This window comes from Mya arenaria, chromosome 13 (genome assembly GCF_026914265.1).
Source record: "Mya arenaria isolate MELC-2E11 chromosome 13, ASM2691426v1".
Lineage (NCBI taxonomy): Eukaryota > Metazoa > Mollusca > Bivalvia > Myida > Myidae > Mya > Mya arenaria.
Window position 1 is genome coordinate 59,128,278 of NC_069134.1, and position 24,187 is coordinate 59,152,464.

The 24,187-nt window shown below is 35.5% G+C and overlaps 1 long non-coding RNA gene across 1 annotated transcript; it reads left to right on the top strand.

The window, feature by feature from the left end:
- Positions 1-227: 227 nt before the first annotated feature.
- Positions 228-3,417, top strand: LOC128213188 (uncharacterized). Its single transcript, XR_008257698.1, has 3 exons — positions 228-249; positions 1,572-1,751; positions 2,074-3,417. It is a non-coding gene; the product is annotated as an uncharacterized LOC128213188 (long non-coding RNA).
- Positions 3,418-24,187: the final 20,770 nt, after the last annotated feature.

A 24,187-nucleotide genomic window follows, 5' to 3' on the forward strand; every position in this document is an offset into this window, starting at 1 on the left:
ACTCTAGGTTTGTGAATATAGTTTCCTGAAGAGCAAAGGATGCTGTTATCGATCCAAGTCCTTTTTGATATCCATTCTGTTGTGCATTTGGAAATTGTTTTTTATGTTTAACTGACCATGTTTGAAGGCGTGTATGCACCAGTTTTTCGAAAGCTTTGTATATCACAGGCAGTAATGTGATAGGACGATAACTTTTACATGCAATTTTGATCTTGTTCTGTTTGTGAATGGGTATGACAATTCCCAAAGGTAATTTAACAAGCTTTAAAAGGCTTCCTAGTCAAATAGCCCCCAAGTCAAATAGCCCCCATTTTGTTCAAATAGCCCCCACTCACATTTTAAAATTGTTCAAATAGCCCCCCAAAAATGCCCCCATTTTTTATTTTTAAATATGTATGTATGCATACTTATTGTATTCCAAAACATTTCTAAACCTTTATTATACAAAATGAAGTGCAATTAACATTATTTGTATATTAATAAATCTGACAATTTTACCAAGTAAGAATATCAAACGTTTTAAAATATTACTTATAAAAAATATGTTAATACAGTGGAAACTCACTAAACCGGACAAGGTCCGGACTGGGCAAAATTTCCGGTTTAGTGAGGATTCCGGTTTAGTGAGGATTTGATGTACGGAGTAAGTTTACTCAAAATATTAACTGAGTTAACCTTTTAAGGGAAGTTGACGTTTAGACTGTATATCTTAAAAATATTACAACTTACCTTCAAATATAAATACAAATATCTTAAAAATATTATTACTTACCTTCAAATATACATTCATTATGATTCAAATATCTTAAAAAAGATTACAACTTACATTCAAATATCTTAAAAATGACAAATAAAAGAAGGAGTGGGGGCTATTTGACCAAAATGGGGGCTTTTTGACCATTTTTTTCCATGTAGTGGCTATTTGACCAAAAGTGTGGAGGCTATTTGACCAAAATGGGTCGATGCATATTTCTAATTGACATTTTCTGTTTGCACACGGAACACATTATAGAAAATAAAAAAATGATAGAAATCAATGTGTGACGTTTTATGAGTAGATCTACTCTTACCTTAGACTTAGTCAGTTCGTACCCTAGTCATCTCATATGCTGTTTGGTCAACTGGTTCTTGAAAGTTGGCAGATATGTGTGTTGATTATGCACCAGTCAATTGTAACCACGCCCCCCCCCCCCCAGGTCCGGGGAATAGCGGGGACTTTGACTTTCGCTCCAGCCAAGCTCGGGCAAAGTCCTCACCCTGCAGGGACAAACTGCTCGTGAAATCCCCGCCAAATGCCCCAGCACCTAAGGGACTCTAGGTAAGGCCCATTACCCGCTGTATTTGGCGGAAAGACAAAACCACCGCACAGTCACTCGGCACTGCGGGGCCACCTGGAAGGTAAAACATGGCGCATTTCCCAGGCTATCCCCGGTATACCCATGGGCCTGGGGGGGGCGTGGTTACAATTGACTGGTGCATTATTATGTAGAGTTAAATTATATACCTATGCATGTACATGTTAAATAAACAATGCATCTCATACTATTAATTATAATTGAATTTGCTGTTAGGAGCTGGTCATGGACCTTTGCCGTCCTTCATCCAGAGCCTTCAACAGCGATGGCAGATATATTGCTGCTTGGATCAACTCTTGACCATGCCGTTGAGTCCAGGATCTCAGTAGCAGCCATGACAACATCAACAGAATGACATCTGTCTATGGATGCATACATTTTGCACCTCTTCCTTGTGTAAGAATTAACTTTCCAAGACCTCAGCATCAACATTTCTGTATTTAAAACTAAAAATAATAACCTGTTTAAAACATATTAGTTTATAAATAATTATATACAGACAAAGTAAATTATATCATTTGTTTCATAAATATGTTGTTGGTTTTTAAATGCCGTAAACGCCATAGCTTCATACCTGTAAAATTACTGTTTAATGATAGTCTGTTTGATCATTTAATTGTATATGGGCAACATTTGATGTAACATCACTTAATGGAATTCTTTTTTAAAAGTCATTGTGAATATCAACAGTTTTCAAATGAGTACATTTAAATTGCAGGCTGTCAGATTGAAACGTCTCTACTCTGACAGAAGGAAGTGAATGAATCCCCAGGATTGTTCTTCCGGAAAATCTCTTCAACCGGCTGTTGACAGTTTGCATGCTCTTTGGATGGAATTACCTTAGCTTGGCTTGCAGAGAATCTGTTATGTAAAAAAACTGGGCTGCTTTGTGTTATTGATTTATTGACCTTAAATGTATTTTATATGTATTTTGCCACTATTGTAAAATAACAATGCCATGGTCATATGCACTAGCATATGTTTGCAAACAGACACGTTTTATTTTTGTAAATAACTTGAAAATACATTTTGTAGGTTGACCTCAGACCATGAAAGATTAATGGTAGGTTATCTTTGACCAGAACATGACCAGTATTGTTTTTGAAGTTTGTTGGTCAAAGGTGATGGTCATGGCAAACAGTGGTTATTCTGCACAATGACTCTTTAATTCTTTGACCTTATACCATTGATATTTAGTGATTGATATATCAGATGTAACATATGTAACATGGTCCTGCTGAAATTCAGCAAGAACTTATCAGCATTGCAAATCATTATTTGTGCATGTAACTGTAAATACATGTACTATTACGCTTTGTGTCAGAAACTTGACCATCACAAATTAGGGTCATTGTTGATCTTATCTTGTTTCATTATTTTGCATGTTTTGTCTCAAAAGCATCCTTCATTTAAGATTTAACAATAGAACAGATCTCAATTGTGTGAAAAACTGCTGAAAATTTTAATTCTCTTGAAGCGTCTATAAGTAACTTTGGTAGCCATAAAACATTGATTATCAATTCAAGGGGGTGAAAGCAAAAAGGTTCTATCTGCTTCTTTATTTAATGTCACTTAGAACGTTTTTGCATTCACCCCATCTTATTGGAAAAACTATCTGATCTTTTGACAGCAGTCATATATATCACTGCTTTTAGACATCTAGCAAATATTCTTCATTTCAAGACAATAAAGATGTCAAATCAGTCGATCCGGCTGTGAGAGAGCAGCTTTAAACAAAACCTATTTGATATGTTATGTTTCAGAGCCAATGTTTTTGTATAATTATATAAAAAGTTTTGTATTTATATGTTATTAAATCTGTGTAATTTATTCAACTTCCTTATTATGTCAATATTGCAAAAAGGTTATAAAATAGGCTAAATATGCACCATGCCCATGAATTGTTTAAAATCACCCTGAGCCTCACTGCAAACATTTAAAACTGTATAATTTTCATCTCTGAGGGAGAGGCATGTGTCAAAAGGTTGTGCCCTTATTCACCCCCTCTTATATCAATTCCTGCTTGTGTTTAATACCAGGAAATCACTGATAATGCTTTTAATAGTAAAACATTCTTTATGGTCAAAAGTCAATATTACAGTCATTGCTTTTTAACCAAATTATTTTAATAAATTTATGTAAGATCTTTGCATTTACTGACAGATAATTGTCTTAATTAGTTAAGAGAACAATAAAAGGTTAAAATGCAGTCCTATTTGACTTTTAAAAAAGCCCAGTGTACAGCTAAGGCGAAATGTTTATTTTTATGTTTCCACAAACCTGACTGATCACTATTTTTTCTGCTGGACCTACACTTTTTTGCTGTAGTGTGTATTTGTTTTCTTAATTTCCAAAAAAAACATGTTTTTTATGAACATGTAAAATTTAAACCATGTTGACAAGCTTGACCATTTGAAGAATAAGGAGGCTGTTGGTGTCCAGTTCAAGGTTTGGGGCAAGTTGGCATATTCACTTAAAACTCCAATAACTGTTACACAGTTGTTCAGGACCATCACACTACACCCTATAATCTTCAAAGATATCCAAGGTAGTCATGATCACCTCTAAAAGATACCCCAGGTTGTCATGGTCACCTCTTCATAGATACCCCAGGTAGTCATGATCAACCCTTCATAGAAACCCCAGGTAGTCATGATCAACTCTTCATAGATACCCCAGGTAGTCATGATCAACTCTTCATAGAAACCCCAGGTAGTCATGATCAACTCTTCATAGAAACCCCAGGTAGTCATGATCAACTCTTCATAGATACCCCAGGTAGTCATGATCAACTCTTCATAGAAACCCCAGGTAGTCATGATCACCTCTCAAAGATACCCCAGGTAGTCATGGTCACCTCTCAAAAATATCCCAGGTAGTCATGATCATCTCTCAAAGATATCCCAGGTAGTCATGATCACCTCTCAAAGATACCCCAGGTTGTCATGGTCACCTCTTCATAGATACCCCAGGTAGTCATGATCACCTCTTCATAGATACCCCAGGTAGTCATGATCACCTCTTCATAGATACCCCAGATAGTCATGATCACCTCTCAAAGATACCCCAGGTAGTCATGGTCACCTCTTCATAGATACCCCTGGTAGTCATGGTCACCTCTCAAAGATACGCCAGGTAGTCATGGTCACCTCTTTAAACATAGATACCCCAAGTAGTCATGGTCACCTCTTCATAGATACCCCAGGTAGTCCTGATCAACTCTTCATAAAAACCCCAGGTAGTCATGATCAACTCTTCATAGATATCCCTGATAGACATGATCAACTCTTCAAAGATGCCCCAGGTAGTCATGGTCACCTCTCAAAGATATCCCAGGTAGTCATGGTCACCTCTTAAAGATACCCCAGGTAGTCATGATCAACTCTTCATAGATACCCCAGGTAGTCATTGTCACCTCTCAAAGATATCCCAGGTAGTCATGATCACCTCTCAAAGATATCCCAGGTAGTCATGATCACCTCTCAAAGATATCCCAGGTTGTCATGATCACCTCTCAAAGATATCCCAGGTAGTCATGGTCACCTCTCAAAGATACGCCAGGTTGTCATGGTCACCTCTTCATAGATACCCCTGGTAGTCATGGTCACCTCTCAAAGATACGCCAGGTAGTCATGGTCACCTCTTTAAACATAGATACCCCAAGTAGTCATGGTCACCTCTTCATAGATACCCCAGGTAGTCCTGATCAACTCTTCATAAAAACCCCAGGTAGTCATGATCAACTCTTCATAGATATCCCTGATAGACATGATCAACTCTTCAAAGATGCCCCAGGTAGTCATGGTCACCTCTCAAAGATATCCCAGGTAGTCATGGTCACCTCTTAAAGATACCCCAGGTAGTCATGATCAACTCTTCATAGATACCCCAGGTAGTCATTGTCACCTCTCAAAGATATCCCAGGTAGTCATGATCACCTCTCAAAGATATCCCAGGTAGTCATGATCACCTCTCAAAGATATCCCAGGTTGTCATGATCACCTCTCAAAGATATCCCAGGTAGTCATGGTCACCTCTCAAAGATATCCCAGGTTGTCCTGATCACCTCTCAAAGATATCCCAGGTAGTCATGATCACCTCTCAAAGATGCCCCAGGTTGTCATGGTCACCTCTTCATAGATACCCTAGGTAGTCATGATCACCTCTTAAAGATACCCGAGGTAGTCATTATCACCTCTTCATAGAAATCCCAGGTAGTTATGATCAACTCTTCATAGATACCCCAGGTAGTCATGATCACCTCTTCATAGATACCCCAGGTAGTCATGATCACCTCTCAAAGATACCCCAGGTAGTCATTATCACCTCTTCATAGAAACCCCAGGTAGTCATGATCAACTCTTCATAGATACCCAAGGTAGTCATGATCACCTCTTCATAGAAACCCCAGATAGTCATGATCAACTCTTCATAGAAACCCCAGGTAGTCATGATCACCTCTCAAAGATACCCCAGGTAGTCATGGTCACCTCTCAAAAATATCCCAGGTAGTCATGATCATCTCTCAAAGATATCCCAGGTAGTCATGATCACCTCTCAAAGATACGCCAGGTTGTCATGGTCACCTCTTCATAGATACCCCAGGTAGTCATGATCACCTCTTCAAAAATACCCCAGGTAGTCATGATCACCTCTTCATAGATACCCCAGATAGTCATGATCACCTCTCAAAGATACCCCAGGTAGTCATGGTCACCTCTTCATTGATACCCCAGGTAGTCATGGTCACCTCTCAAAGATATGCCAGGTAGTCATGGTCACCTCTTTAAACATAGATACCCCAAGTAGTCATGGTCACCTCTTCATAGATACCCCAGGTAGTCATGGTCACCTCTCAAAGATACGCCAGGTAGTCATGGTCACCTCTTTAAACATAGATACCCCAGGTAGTCATGGTCACCTCTCAAAGATACGCCAGGTAGTCATGGTCACCTCTTTAAACATAGATACCCCAGGTAGTCATGGTCACCTCTCAAAGATACGCCAGGTAGTCATGGTCACCTCTTCATAAATACCTCAGGTAGTCATGGTCACCTCTCAAAGATACCCCAGGTAGTCATTATCACCTCTTCAAAGATATCCTTTTGTAACGATGCAGTTGTGCATGCATACTTTAAAACTACAATCCAATAGGCTGGTCGAAGGGAGATCAATGCAAACTGTACATGGATGGTTTGTGTGGTAAGGAGCCTGCTTTTTCAAGAGAAAGTTCTGTAATTAGTTAAACAACAGGTCAAATTGCTGATGGTGTTAGCAAAAGTTAGTGTTTTTTCGATGTATGAAGTTGAATGATAGGCCATAGCTGTTAGCTTTGAAAGGAAATTCACTTGGTGGTTTAAGCCTGAACAAATGCCAAGAACTATCAATGCTTCAGATCCTTGATCTGTGTATGCTAACGTGATTTGCAAACAGAAGTGTATAATAGTTACTGTATACATTCAGAAGAATTAATTTGTGACACAATTCACATTAGTTCCACTTTATGTTGATATTTCCATGCAGATAAGTAACCATACTTGTATGAAAAACTATTTCTCAATTTCACCAAGCATGGAAAACTACCTACAATGGAAGTGTTTTTTGTCACAGACTCAATCATGTCACCAAAAATCCACACAATTCTTTCATATAATTTCAATATTCTCTTTAATTTTGGCCCATTTCCGATGAACATTTTTTTTAAAGCACCGTTAAAAGACTTTCATCATATAGTTTCTTGTAATTCCTCAGGTGAATCCAATTTTGTTGATCTAGTAGTTTCTTCATATAATATAATCTATTTTTGTAGATCATCTTCTTAATTTGATGTTCTTGTAATATCTCAGGTGAATCCAATTGTTGATCTAGTAGTTTTCTTCACATAATCCAACCTATTCTTGTAGATCTCTTTCTTAATCCAATGTTTTTCTGACTTGTTCTCTACATGTAATTCCATTTTTATGTATTTTCACTAAATTAAAAGTTATCTGTTTCTTTACACAACCAGTTAAGACTTTCTTTCAAGTCTTTCCTAATTCTAACCATATTTCTTACATAAATCCTGTGTATTATCTGTAGAATTCAAAATCAATCAACATTATTTCAATTTCATAGTTTTTATACCCCCGACAAACGAAGTTTGAAGGGGGTATATTGGAGTCACCCTGTGGTCGGTCTGTCGGTTTGTCGGTCGGTCCGTTGCAATTTACCTTGTCCGGAGCATAACTTAAAAACTAATGGATGGAATTGGATTAAACTTCATACAATGGTAGAGCATAATGAGAGGAAGTGCAGTGTACAATAACCATAACTCTATTCTTGCTTATCACTGAGTTATTACCCTTTGTTACTTTTTTTTGTCCGGAGTATAACTTAAAAAGTACTTGATGGGATTCATTGGAACTTCATACAATGGTTAAGCACAATGAGAGGAAGTGCAGTGTTCAAGAACCATAACTCTACTTTAGCTAATTACTGAGTTACTGCTCTTTATTTGATTTTTTTGCTGTCAAATATTTTTCCAGATATTAACTTGCAAACTACTAGATGGAATTTATAAACACTTAATACAATGGTAAAGCACAATGAGAGGAAGTGCAGTGCACAAGAACCATAACTCTGTTTCAGTTAATTACAGAGTTAAAGCCCTTTGTTACTTTTTTCTTGTCCGGAGCATAACTTGAAAACTACCGGATAGAATGTAATAAAACTTTATACAATGGTACAGCACAATGAGAAGGAGTTCAGTGTACATGAATCATTACACTATTTTAGCAAATTACAGAGTTATTGCCTTTTTCTGTGTTTTTTTTTTTGTCAAACTTTTGTCCGGACAGTAACTTGAAAACTACTAGATGGAATTTCATAAAACCTCATACAATGATAAATCATAATGAGAGGCTGCGTTCGGGGTATTAATCACCTTCAGTGATGGCTGTAGTTTCAACTGAATCAAACTTAACATTTCACTTTTGAATCCAAAATCCAATCTAAGGTCAATGATTCCAGGTATTCAGTTGATAAACTGCATTGCTTAAGATTTAGAACTTCACATCAGGTGTCATCGCCATAACTATTCATATGAAGGCATATACCAAGTTTTCTAGATTTAGTCCTTTAAAGTGAATCGCTTATGTTTTTGGACCAAAAATTAGTTTTCCCTGTATTGCATTTGAAAACACTTAATAAATTTTACCATTATTTTATGATATCAAAATTGCAGAAAAAAATACAGTGCTTAATACAGAATTTTGGTTTTAGTGGGGTTCGAAACCACGCTGGTAAAACCAAGAAAACAGTAGAGAACAGCCGGCTAGTCCACACAGCCACCTAGTCCACACAGCCACCGGAACTTTTAACAAAAATGGTGGATATGTTGACCTGTTAAGGAAACGGGTCAAACGGGGTGAAGCTACAGAAGCAAAACTGGCTTTTTAAAAGCCCTCCTTTTGAGGGCTCTCCACACTTCATATTTTAAGTAAACTAGAGTGTCATTTAATGTACAAAAAATAAATGATAAAAATAACAAAAAATGCCATCGACTTTTAAACTTGTGCCAGTTAAAAAAAATATAAAAAATCATTTATTTTTTGTTCCTGGAGACATAAGATATGCAGAAATCTTTGAAAGCATGTAAAAATCATTATTATTTGACATAATGCCAAAAATTTACAATTTCATTTATTAATTACAAGTCTTATTTCTGCTCGTCGCTGTTCAATTGGCAGTAATCATCTATGAAAATACAATCATTTTGAAAATGAAATCAATGCAGTTAACAATCCACTAGCAACAAAATGCAAATACACGGCATAAACAGCTTTTAATAATGCATTTACTGGAAAAAGAAAATTGTGCGCCATCATTGCTTTCAATGAGGGAACACGTCTTGTGTTTTTAAGAACTAGCTCACTATCGCAATAAATTATAATGTACGAGTTCCTAATAGCTATATCCTTCATCTATAACAGTTCTGAAAATTATATGCACTTTTGAATGTATGCATTGACTAAAATCCTTTCAGGCCTTAGAAAAAATAGGTTTGTTTCTGGTTACGTCCTTTTTTACGGCCTAATTTCTGATCAAATTAACATCCTATTTGGTTAATAAACTACAAATCCCTTTGCAAAAATTGTTGTACCATTTTAATCAAGATTACTGGTAACTGGAAACAAACATATCTTTTTTAAGCCCTAGATATATCTCTATTAGGGTCATTAGTAGCTTATTATCATATGTTGCAATCTGACAGCTATATAATATAAAGATGTTAAATAAGCAATATAGAAATATGTGATAAATGAACTTACATAATTTATTATTTTATTGTAAGGCCAAAATTTAAAAATACTTTGAATGGCCTTTCCCAACCCATTTTGAAGCAGTATAATTACAGCTGTAACAAGGCACGGTCATCAGTTCTCACAGGATAGGTTTTTAATAGCATTTATGATTTTAATCATCTTTGTTCAATCAGAAGAATAGATAAACACTGTCACCCGACTAGTTCAACGACAGGGGTTCTATGATTAACTACAACAAAATAAGACTTTTAGCAGGACAATCGCTGGAAAACCTTCCCTCAACCTAAAATGGCATGCGACTATCCAAGACCACTGGGGATGACCTAAAAATTCCTTGGGATTTCCAGTAGCAGTGGGTCGTAACTAGTTGTTAGTTGTTCTATCTCTCAGTGTGACTGGGGCATTAAATTCCGTAAGTAACATACTCGTTTCACACAAAATCATGCCTATGCTTTTATTAAAATCAGCCTTTCAATCTGTTATATTAGTTTCTCTGCTCTAAGCCAGAAAAGGTCAATTATAAACCAATCAGCTTTTAGCAAACAAGTGAGTGAGAAAAAGAACTAATCAATAGATTTCAACGGCAAAAAAAAAAATCAAAAAAAATCGAATACTCAATAGGTCTTATAGCACAAATTACTTAAGTGGGGGAAATATTACGTCATAGATTGATGTGACTAAAAATAGCACAGGTACATCCACAGCGTGACCTATTTGATGGTCATATGTATTTTTGTAAATTATCTACAGTTTAATTTATATTTAAAACATTATTGACATGATGTTAACTTGCAATTGTACCATCTTTGAGAGTGCTAACTTGTTTTTGTCTATAGAATAACTTCCATATTGGAATGGTAACTTGTAGGCGGAGCTTAACCATTTAATAAATATTTGTGCCAATAAATTACAATGCCATTTATTTATACTGCAGGCTAGTTATTGAACGTTGTCCATGACAACATGGTTCAAAACACTTACACCACCCAAAACACTCACAATTGAAATTGATCACTCACACAAAAGCGCTTGCGTATAATTTCAATAACTGAGGTTGAGGGTGCAGTAACTTAAAAAAAGCTATAAGACCCATTTTATATAGTGGTCCAAATAATAGTATAGAACTCATACACATCTACAGAGAGTATACGCCTAATGCAGAATATTGACACCGCAACCTTTTCTTGTGACTACTTACGCATAAAAATTGCTGAAAACAATGTTTTTAAAATAATGACGCTGAAACAAAAATACAACATATAAAACAACAATAACTCATTTGAATATTCTTGATTTTTCAAATAAAAAAACAAACGGTAAATCCTTAAACCCATAAATGTACACAAATTTTCAGAAAATAGAAACATAACTTGAATGCAAATACCAGCCACCTTAAGCCATGATAGTGAAGCAATGGCAACAAATAGTCAGTTTAAAAAATCTTACAAAGTCAAAAACTTATTAAAAAACATGTTTAGTTTTTGTTTTTATTATATGCTTCCAGGTGTTTTATAGAAATTAATTAGTGAAATAAAAATGATATTTCACTGTTTCAAACGGTGAAGTAATATTTTCATATTATTCACTGTTTTGAAATTTTAGCTTGCTTTCAATTCCAAATCAAATGTCAGCAAGAACAGGGTTTGGACACATTTCTTAAAAACTACAATTAACTAATTTTAAATCCTTTTAAGGCCACTCCTTTTTTATTTTTTGGTTTACAAGAATTTTTGGAAAAAATGTCCACCAGGTGGTCGAAAAAAAAAAGAAAAAAAAAAGGAAAAAAGTCACAAAACATACTCTTAAAGGGTGAAAATCAGAGAACAACATCAAAACGTTGAAAATTTATATCATTTACTTTTTTTAAACTGCTATTAATGCATTTTTTAATACACTCAAAGTTTCAAAGTTCTTATTAAACACACAGTTTAAATCTTACATACTGTGCATCAATGAAATTGACTATACATGTTTACATGTATAAACTACACTTTTTATCAAAGATACATTGAATCTCACTCAGGAAGACATTTGTTTAGCTTTATGGGTATGCTAAATCAAAAGTGAATACAGAACACTTACAAATTTACACATATTTAATTGAAAAATAAGGGAAGGCAAATTTTACGCATTAAAAAAACAAAAATATTGCACTTTATTAAAACAATACATTACATTTTATTAACAATGTTTCAGTTATTTCAATATTGGAAAATGTCAACAAAGTGAAATAATTACCAATTTTATAAATAAGGAAGTAACATTTTATGAAGACATTTGAGCTTTAATATTGTGAAAACAATTCCTGAAAAACTAAGAACCAAACTAGACCTAGATTTGAGTTTTAATAACCTTTACCATGCGAGGTCCTAGTTGTGTGTAACCAGATGGATGCTAAGTCCGAATATTTTCGGACCGGGATATTTACCATGGGATGTTCACCAAATCCATTTCAAATTCAAATCTTGCAGCAAATTACCACATCAGTACATAAAAATCACATAGCAAATTAATAAATCTAGCATGTGACTTAACTTTATGTACCAATGATAGTAACAGAGAAATCCATAATTATGTATCGGATATTTTCATCTTCTCCCAACTCCGCCATTTTGGCATTTATACTTCATGCTTGTTTATTTTTCATTTTAAAAAGTATTCCTTGTTTATAACAACAAATCTCATTTATAGTGAAATATCAAGTTCATTACAAATTGAAAAAATGGACTTATTCAAAAAATTTATCCGTGTTGTTTTATCTAAATGTTTTGCACACAACTCCTGGCATTAGTAAATGTCATTGACACATGTGTTCAATTATTTCATTGTTTTTACTATACTATTAACCCAAACATGAATAAACATGTAATCTAGAATAAACACAAGCTTTACATTGACTCAATGCCAAGTATTTCCAAACCATTTTGTGATTTAAAATCCATAAACACCACCGACCAAACTTGTGAAACTAGGTCACCGATGTCAACTTAGAAATTTTACTTTCGATTTCACCACTCACACTTAGTGCACTGTTATTTGATATTTAACCATAAAATGTTATAAAATGTTTTTCTCACACATAATTTATAGATATTTGTGTCTACTTATTCGATGGCAGCCGCTGACAGTAACACTTTTATTTTTATCTATAAACAACAATATTTTCATGACCTAGATTGGCGGGGAAAAACAACAATCACGTGACAGTTATTGTTTGTGTCGGCTGTTTAATTTACCAATGTTTATTGCTATTGGTATTTTAACAACTCCTGCATATTTTAATTAATTATTTCATACAAAGAATGACTGCTATCGTCAATTCCGCCATTGCCACCGGCGCTGCCATAACAGTGACATTGCAGAAGTGTTCTCGTAGGTAGGCATATGATAGGCTATGTTAAAATTCCAAGAAACTATCATAATTATAGGTATTACGTTGATTTTCGGCTCGAATCGAGCGTTTTGGTGACGCCATCTTGCACTGAAACCAACCATTTGGTCACGTGGATTCCCCGCCATGACTGAACCTTTCAATTAAAACAGTTGAAACGGAAAACAAACATATATGACGATTCAAAGTTTATTTCAGAAAGCAATCGATCACATATGAAAACATTAATATTCACATTTACAATCATAGGATAAACACATATTTCGTTCATTATTATTCAAATTATTATAATATTTTATTAAAAATACATTGATGTTTAACATTGGAATTTCCTGGATTTTTCAGTTACATTAAAGATAATTTTCATACTGAGCACTAATATTCAAGTATTTATTAACAAATTTAAGACCAATGAGTGAATAAATTAAAAAAAAATGTTTAAAAACATTATAAATGATGGTCCGTAAGTTTCTGAAGATGGTCCGTAATGTCCCTAAATCTGGTCCGTAGTGTCCCTAAATCTGGTCCGTAATGTCTGGTCCGTAATGTCCATGGTCCGTAGTGTCCGTGACCCAGATTTACTGCATTCTTACTCTTATCTGTTCGTTTTTCTTTCATTTCGCACTAAAATCAATACGGTCGGGAAAATAACTTTGAAAAAAAGTGAAATTCATTTTTATTTTTTTTTGTACTTTTCGGAAAATTAGACCCGCCGGTTTTGTAAACCAATTTATATAAAAGTAGTGGCCTAAGTCAAATAATAAAAAGAAAACTGTTTTTCAGTGTAAGATCACAATAAATATCACCTTGTGAACACAAAATATAAATATTTCTCTCATGGCTGTGCCTTTCTTGAAAAACTGCTTTTGGTGCTCACTTTGAAAATATATAACGATCTTACACCGAATCCTCTATATAATCAAAGCACTGAAAGTGCTGATGGATGGTGACATTGTTCGGTCTGCTGCAAGTATAGAACTAAGTCCTTTCTCTTATAAACACAGAAAATCATCGGAACCTAATCTTGAATATAGAAGCATAATTTAAACACTCTTAGGTGAGGACAATTGGACAATGCTTCAAACCAAATATCTAAGCTTGATATTTATTTTCCAAACATAATTATTCATCTTAATGCTGTAGCTTTGAAAAGATGATGAAAAGGTCACCTGACAATATCATTGTTAATGTTTGTTTGCAGAACGACTTCATGGTCAAAATTTCATTCCAGTTGCATAACAAATACTCCAAAAGGACACAATCAAGATAAATGAAGCATATCATTAACACATGGGTGAAAGTTTGAATTTTTCAAAATACTGAAAATAGGGTGTTTACATAGGGAAATGCCATTTTTACAATACATTATAAAGGATAAATATTTTCCAAAATACTGAATTCAGTATCAATACTGAAAACTTTCACCCATGTTAACAGATTTTTTTAAAACAGTACACATGGTCCAAAGTTCAATGTTGTACTCAAAATTAAAAACGTAGGCCTTACTTGAAGCAACTGTGCACAAGATGATCAATTTGCAAGAAAAACAATTGTTGAAAACTGACATAAACTTGGTATTAATGTGTACAATACATTGAATCTTACTAAATGAAGTACCACATAGTTTACAATTTATTTTAGCTAAGCAGTGATTTTGTATTTTTTAGGGATGCAAACGAATGGCAAAACAGATATTCGAATATTCGGTAATTCTTTCGATCGAATATTCGAATATTCGATTAGCGAAATACATATTTTAGAAGATGTAGTAAACTACTATTATTATTCGCTAAAGTAATAGCCGGGGCATTTAAACCCTATTTTGTCGTATCCAGTACGCGCGGCGGACCCTGATTTCTCCAAATGAGCCTTTGAAATTCTCCATTTTCAGGAAGTAAAAAGCAATACATTATAAACAGACAAACAACAAAATCGAATAATTCAATTCCGCTGCCTTTTGTAAACAATGTGAAATTAGATGGATTCCTAGTAAAACAGTGTTTTGCGCCAATGGAAGGTCTTTCCATAGGATGATCAGCCTCGTTCTGAGATTGACCTCTAAACTGACTAAATATAACTATGGAAAACTCAAACCAACTCGTGAACTAGTAAAATAGTAAAACGAAAACATAAGTGGATTGGACTTATTTATTGTACAACAATAGAGGAATTATATTCAAAAATCCATTTCAAAGCACGAAAATTGTATTGAAAGATGAAAACAGTTTAAAGCACATATATGCAACAACATTATTGAGCACAATATTACATTATTGTGGCATTTATATCATCACCTCGTTTTGCGCTATTTTGCACAGCATAATTTGCAGCCAAGACAACACATTGGTGTTAAAGCCGATCCATAGCCAGTTATTGTAAAAGTAGGGGGACTTTTTATAGTACTCGACGAAATGTCCCTAAATGACACATGTCGCGTGTCTAGTCATCACATTCACACCTCTGGGATTAGGGGCCAATCGTTGTAAAAACAAGATAAACGAGCTTTATAAACAACATCAGTGATGAAGGCAAAATGTGTTTTGTTCTCTTTATTGAATTTTTTTTTTCGAATATTCGAATACCGATTTTGACATTCGAATACCAAACGTTTGATCGAATATTCGAATATTCGTTTGCATCCCTAGTATTTTTCCATTAAAAATATTACTGGGTATGTCTACCAAGGTATATAGCTTAAATATACCACCCGTTTGGAGTAAGCCTTCGTAGCACAGTGGATACAACACTGGACTGCTATTTTTTACATTTTGGTCCTTTCTCTATAATTATGATTCAAAGCTTAGCACATTCTATTAAATAATTGTCCTGATTTGCGTTACAGGAAAAAAATATTTGGTGCCAATCTGGTGTACAGTCCCTTTAAAGTAACCCGAGAACAACAATGGTGAATTGTTTTCCAAACATAGCAACATTTTATTGCAGAGGCCACAAAAATAAAAAAGTAAGTGAAAATGTCACAATCATGGTAAGCCAAACACAACATTTATAATTATTCTTAAAGCAGTACATTTTGTCCAATCTGTAAACATATGAAAGAGGGTCAAAAAGTCACAGTAAAGAAGATCTGAGGACAACATTGATAATTGTTTTGCAAAACTTACTGAACTTTCGTTGCAGTACCTTAGAAAAGAAAAGATGGTCAAACGGTAATTATCAAGGTTATCCAAGTACAATATTGATATTTGTTTTAAAAGTTATACACATGGTCTAAATTTCTTTGCTTTTGTTAGAATAGAAATAGAATGTATGTCAAAAATCATATTCTATGTCATCAAAGCACAACATTGCTTTTTGTTTTGATAACTGTACTAAAAAACTTTCATTGAAGTAGCTTAAAACTAGAACTGTAAGCCAAAGGCTAACGAATACCCCCCAACCCTTCCCTGTCTAGGTTGTTTGCCCTGGCCTTAGTTATGGTATCATTAGAAAGCACAAGGCAATACATTTATTTAGTTTATTTAGAATACCTATTACTGAATCAGAATTACCCAATTTCTGTTTACCCACCCCCACCCCCCCCCACACATGAGTACCAAGGAAATAATACAGGTGTAAAAAATCACATATACAAAGGTTCACATAATGGTCATGGATATCTGAAAGTTTGAGAAAAATATATTGAAAAATGACAAAGGAGTAGGCCACCAAAGCGAATATTGCCCCACTCCCACCCACCTCAGGGGAGATAACAAACCTGTTTCTCTCATTTTCACCATAAAGGGGTCATGATGAAAAATGACAAAGGAGTAGGCCACCAAAGCGAATATTACCCCACTCCCACCCACCTCAGGGGAGATAACAAACCTGTTTCTCTCATTTTCACCATAAAGGGGTCATGACTCCTGACAGGATAGTCTATTATATGATGACGAGTCTTAGTATCTTTTTATCAAAATATTCTTTAAGTAAAGACAGCAAAAACAACTAACCTGTTTTACTTCTCTAGTAAACAAGAGCTGTCACAGAGACTGCGCGCACGACTATTACGCCGCTGTTCAGTGTAAGGATTAAAAAGTTTTGGCGAAACATGGATCACTGTAAAATTAGCTTAGATTTCAAACCTTAACCAAGGTGTGACGCCAACGCTTGGGTGAGTAGTGTAGCTCTCCATATTCTTCGAATAGTCGAGCTAAAAACAGGATACCATTAAAGTGATGCTATTTTCTGCACTACAAGCATGCATTGCAAAAAATTTATATTAGGAAAAATTTCAAACCAAAGAATCATGCGATCATTCTCACAATGTTTGTAAGAAGAATACATATATATAAAGGTGATATCAAGTACAGCAGAAAGGCATAACAACAAAAACTTAACTCTTTTTAATTGTGACATCATAATGGTCACCGGTAAGATGAAGTCATAGATTACTATATGTTCATGACGTCATTTCCTATTTAAACCAATATAGTACCCCATTCAGTACCCAACGTGATTGAAAGTTTTTATCAGGAGATAAGATAAATATCACATTTTCCTCTTAAGAATTGGTTGGAAATTTAATTTTACATTTTTTCATCACAATGAATACAAAATGACAAATTGTCATTTGAAAAAAAACATTCTTATCTATGAATTTGTTTAAAAACATGTGGAATGATACTATAAGTTCCATGGTCAGTAGGTAACCTGCGATATGGGATATTCAATGTAAAGGAAACCATATTGAGGTGGAGTGAAGCTCGAACCTAAATATGGATTCTTGCCCCCCATATTTCCAATACTATGTCACCTACTAACCCTGTAATGTAAGTATAACGTTGACAACCTGTTACCCTGTTTAAATGTTTTATTTATTCATTGAAATATTCATCAAATCCGAATAAAGACGCCATTTTGGTGTAATTTAAATTTGGAAAATGGAAAAATGTGGTGTCACCGCGTGACCTGTCGTTGACCAACAGCGGTGTTTCATAAATATTGGAGTCGTGATTTTTTTTTGACCAATAGAAATAGACCAATGTTATATTGATATCCCCATGTGTATTTAGGAGAGAAAAAATGTGTGATGGCTGTATTTAACTGGATATAAAGTATACAAGTAAATAAAAAAACACGAAAAAAAATCTTTATGAAAAAACATTATTCAGAATGGATGGAGTGATTGATGATAATGAGCCCATCTTAATCATTAAGCTAGTTACTTTAGGTCATTTAATTGACTTATAATACAACCTCATTGTCTAATTCATTGTCGACGTAAAATCTTATGCAGGGATTGTGCATCAGGTGAGTGACAGTAGGCTGAGGAAAAACCAAACTTGAAGAATGAAATTGTTAATGATTAAGGATAGCACTTCATTTATGCCTATCTGAAATTTCATTTGCTTAATTGTAGGTTTATTCTATTTTTGTTGTTAAAGCTGCAGTCACACAGATTGAAAGTATTGACAACTTCTTTGTCTTGGAACGAGCCATTTTTTTGCGAAAATCCATGGAAAACAGTAATATAAGACTGCTGACAAAACAAGAGGCCCAAAAGGGCCTATGCTCTACTGGCATGGCTTTTGTGGTCATATCAATCCAGAGCATGTATGTGTGGGTAAAAGGCAACAGACATATAGTTTATGTTTTGTGTTTGGGTTACCTGAAAACGTAGCACGTTCAACATCTGAGCCCAGAAAGTATTGTAAGCAGATTAGTTGCATGAACTATTTTGATATGTGCCAAGTAAAAGTCATCTGACAAAAAAAAATGCTTTCAAAACTGTACTCATAGTAAAATTTTCTGTAGTTTTAAAAGTTAAAAAAAGTTGGTCAAAAGGTCAAAGTCAAGGGCATCCTAGGACAACATTGATCAATTTGAACAAACATTCACAATCAATTGTGCTGAGATGGATGCACGAACACACAAAAAGATTTTCAAACCTTTCCAGATTTATGTTTACCAAACCTGTGAACCCTGGGTGTGGCCAGTAATGACACCAGGTGCATAACTTAAACATTCACAATCAATTTTGTTAAGATGAATGCGCAAACTACAGAACTTAAAGCTAAAAAATGGCCTTTGGGCTTTCAACAAGAACAAGGCAGAGTAATTCACAAAATCAACTGCAGAAGCAAAAAGCAAATTGTCTCTCAAAATCCTAGACTTGCAAATTGTCTCCCTTAACTCTAGACTTGAATTAACATATACATGTAAACTTGGCTAACAAGAGGGCCAAATGGCCCTGAATCGCTCACCTGTCATATATTGCACATTCTTCCATTATATACAAATATTGAAAACCTAAGCCTATGAACACGGGGCGTGGCCAATTTTGACCCCAGGGCTAAAGTTTGAACAATCTTAATAGTGGTCCGATAAACGATGCTTCATACCAAATATCTAAGGCCTTCGCCTTTTGGTTTCGGAGAAGAAGATTACTTAAGTTTTCATCATATACATATATAAGGAAACCCATGACCGCCCGGGTGGGGCCATTTTTTGACCCCAGAGCCAAAGATTGAACAATATTGGTACAAGTCAACTAGATGGTATATCATGCCAAATATCTAAGCTCTTGTCACTACTTGATTTTACGTGTGTATCTATATATGTATATTTGTAATTAATTGTTGTATGTGGCCCATATTGAAAATTGGTATGTGTACTAAATATGTTATCCAGTTTAAATTAAGACGTTATTTGTCTTTGTGAGTTCGGAGAAGATTTTTTAAGTTTTCACTATAACCCATATAGAGAAAAACCATCAGCCCCGGGGTGTGGCCAATGTTGACCCCAGGGCCATAATTTGAACAAACTTTGTAGAGGTCCACTAGACGATGAATCATGCCAAATATCTAAGCTCTAAGCCACGTAAGTTCAGAGGAGATGATTTTTGAAGTTTTCACTATAAACATATAGAGAAAACCCATGACCCCCAAGGGGGCGGGGCCAATTTTGACCCCAAGGCCATAATTTGAACAATCTTTATAGAGGTCCACTAGATGATGAATCATGCCAAATATCTAAGCTCTAGTCCAAGTAAGTTCAGAGGAGAAGATTTTTGAAGTTTTAACTATAAACATATAGAGAAAACCCATGACCCCCCGGGGCGGGGCCAATTTTGAACAATCTTTGTAGAGGTCCACTAGACGATGAATCATGCCAAATATCTAAGCTCTAAGCAACGTAAGTTCAGAAGAGATTTTTGATTTTATTTACTATAAACATATAGAGAAAACCCATGACCCCCAGGGGCGGGGCCAATTTTGACCCAAAGGCCATAATTTGAACAATCTTTGTAGAGGTCCACTAGACGATGAATCATGCCAAATATCTAAGCTCTAGTCCAAGTAAGTTAAGAGGAGAAGATTTTTGAAGTTTTAACTATAAACATATCAAGTATACCCATGACCCCCCAGGGCGGGGTCAATTTTGACCCAAAGGCCATAATTTGAACAATCTTTGTAGAGGTCAACTAGACGATGAACCATGCCAAATATCTAAGCTCTAGTCCAAGTAAGTTCAAAGGAGAAGATTTTTGAAGTTTTCACTATAAACATATAGAGAAAACCCATTACCCCCGGGGCGGGGCCAATTTTGAATCCAAGGCCATAATTTGAACAATCTTTGTAAAGGTCCACTAGACGATGAATCATGCCAAATATCTAAGCTCTAGTCCAAGTAAGTTCAGAGGAGAAGATTTTTGAAGTTTTAACTATAAACATATAGAGAATACCCATGACCCCCCGGGTCGGGGCCAATTTTGACCCCAGGGCCATAATTTGAACAAACTTTGTAGAGGACCACTAGACGATGAATCATGCCAAATATCTAAGCTCTAGGCCAAGTAAGTTCAGAGGAGAAGATTTTTTAAGTTTTCACTATAAACATATAGAGAAAATCCATGACCCCCCGGGCAGGGCCAATTTTGACCCAAGGGCCATAATTTGAACAAACTTTGTAGAGGTCCACTAGCAATGAATCATGCCAAATATCTAAGCTCTAGTCCAAGTAAGTTAAGAGGAGAAGATTTTAGAAGTTTTAACTATAAACATAAGAGAATACCCATGACCCCCGGGGCGGGGCCAATTTTGACCCCAAGGCCATAATTTGAACAATCTTTGTAAAGGTCCACTAGACAATGAATCATGCCAAATATCTAAGCTCTAGTCCAAGTAAGTTCAGAGGAGAAGATTTTTGAAGTTTTAACTATAAACATATAGAGAATACCCATGACCCCCCGGGGCGGGGCCAATTTTGACCCCAGGGCCATAATTTGAACAAACTTTGTAGAGGTCCACTAGACGATGAATCATGCCAAATATCTAAGCTCTAGGCCAAGTAAGTTCAGAGGAGAAGATTTTTTAAGGTTTTCACTATAAACATATAGAGAAAACCCATGACCCCTCGGGGCAGCGCCAATTTTGACCCAAAGGCCAAAATTTGAACAAACTTTGTAGAGGTCCACTAGACGATGAATCATGCCAAATATCTAAGCTCTAGTCTAAGTAAGTTAAGAGGAGAAGATTTTTGAAGTTTTAACTATAAACATATCAAGTATACCCATGACCCCCGGGGCGGGGCCAATTTTGACCCCAAGGCCATAATTTGAACAATCTTTGTAAAGGTCCACTAGACAATGAATCATGCCAAATATCTAAGCTCTAGTCCAAGTAAGTTCAGAGGAGAAGATTTTTGAAGTTTTAACTATAAACATATAGAGAATACCCATGACCCCCCGGGGCGGGGCCAATTTTGACCCCAGGGCCATAATTTGAACAAACTTTGTAGAGGTCCACTAGACGATGAATCATGCCAAATATCTAAGCTCTAGGCCAAGTAAGTTCAGAGGAGAAGATTTTTGAAGTTTTCACTATAAACATAAAGAGAAAACCCATGACCCCCCGGGTCGGGGCCAATTTTGACCCCAGGGCCATAATTTGAACAAACTTTGTAGAGGTCCACTAGACGATGAACCATGCCAAATATCTAAGCTCTAGGCCAAGTAAGTTCAGAGGAGAAGATTTTTTAAGTTTTCACTATAAACATATAGAGAAAACCCATGACCCCCGGGGCGGGCCAATTTTGACCCCAGGGCCATAATTTGAACAAACTTTGTAGAGGTCCACCAGACGATGAATCATGCCAAATATCTAAGCTCTAGGCCAAGTAAGTTCAGAGGAGAAGATTTTTTAAGTTTTCACTATAAACATATAGAGAAAACCCATGACCCCCGGGACGTGGCCAATTTTGACCCCAGGGCCATAATTTGAACAATCTTGGTAGAGGACCATTTGGTGATCCTACCTACCATATATCAACGGCCTAAGCCTTGTGGTTTGGGAGAAGAAGATTTTTAAAGTTTTTCCTTTTGGTTGCCATGGCAACCAGAGTTCTGCATGGAATTGAATTCTTTGAACAACTTTGATAGAAGACAACCCAAGGAACCTATGAAGTTTTATTAATATTGGCCTAGCGGTTAAGGAGGAGATGTCTTTTAAGTAAATTGTTGACGGACGACGCACGCCGCACGACGGACAAAAGGCGATCACAAAAGCTCACCATGTCACAAAGTGACAGGTGAGCTAAAAAGGCAATTTCATAAAAAAAAATCTAAAAAGATATTATTATAAATTGGAAATAAAATTTAGTAGAATTACGTATGGTTATGTAAATCAATAATAAATCCAAAAATATTTATATAATGTGATTGTAAGTCTTAATAAGAACAATTAATATCTGCCATAAATAGAATGATACAAGAAAATCCAAATAGACATTATTTAAGAGTCGGTAGTTGCACTTGCAAAATGATAATCATATTTATCAGATATATGAAACAGCTGAAAGTTCTCAAACATAGACATTTATGTTCAAATATCACCGGTAAATAAAAATAATTGACCTAGTGACCTAGTTTTTGACCTGGGTTTACCCAATATGGAACTTGACCTAGCTTATGTTAAGATGATCATTCTGACCAAGTTTCATTAAGATAAGGCTAAAATTGTGACCTCTATTTTGTTCACAAGGTTTTTCTAATAATTGACCTAGTGACCTAGTTATTGACTGCGTATGACCCAATATCGAACTTGACCCAGATTTTAAAGAGATGATCATTCTGACCAAGTTGCATTAAGATTAGCCTAAAATTGTGACCTCTATTGTGTTCACAAGGTTTTTGTACTAATTGACCTAGTGACCTAGTTATTGACCGCAGATGACCCAATATCGAACTTGACCTAGATTTTATAGAGATGATCATTCTGACCAAGTTGCATTGAGATTAGGCTAAAATTGTGACCTCTATTGTGTTCACAAGGTTTTTGTACTAATTGACCTAGTGACCTAGTTATTGACCGTGAATGACCCAATATCAAACTTGACCTACATTTTACAGCGATGATCATTCTGACCAATTTGCATTGAGATTAGGCTAAAATTGTGACCTCTATTGTGTTCACAAGGTTTTTCTACTAATTGACCTAGTGACCTAGTTATTGACCGCGGATGACCCAATATCGAACTTGACCTAGATTTTATAGAGATGATCATTCTGACCAAGTTGCATTGAGATTAGGCTAAAATTGTGACCTCTAATGTGTTCACAAGGTATTTCTACTAATTGACCTACTGACCTAGTTTTTGACCCCAGATGACCCAATATCGAACTTGACCTAGATTGCATAGAGATGATCAGTCTGACCAAGTTTCATAAAGATTAGGTCAAAATTGTGACCTCTGTTGTGTTCACAAGGTTTTTCTAATAATTGACCTAGTGACCTAGTTATTGACTGTGGATGACCCAATATCGAACTTGACCTAGATTTTATAGAGATGATTATTCTGACCAAGTTGCATTGAGATTAGGCTAAAATTGTGACCTCTATTGTGTTCACAAGGTTTTTGTACTAATTGACCTAGTGACCTAGTTGTTGACCGCGGATGACCCAATATCGAACTTGACCTACATTTTATAGAGATGATCATTCTGACCAAGTTGCATTGAGATTAGGCTAAAATTGTGACCTCTATTGTGTTCACAAGGTTTTTCTACTAATTGAACTAGTGACCTAATTATTGACCGCGGATGACCCAATATCGAACTTGACCTAGATTTTATAGAGATGACCATTCTGACCAAGTTGCATTGAGATTAGGCTAAAATTGTGACCTCTATTGTGTTCACA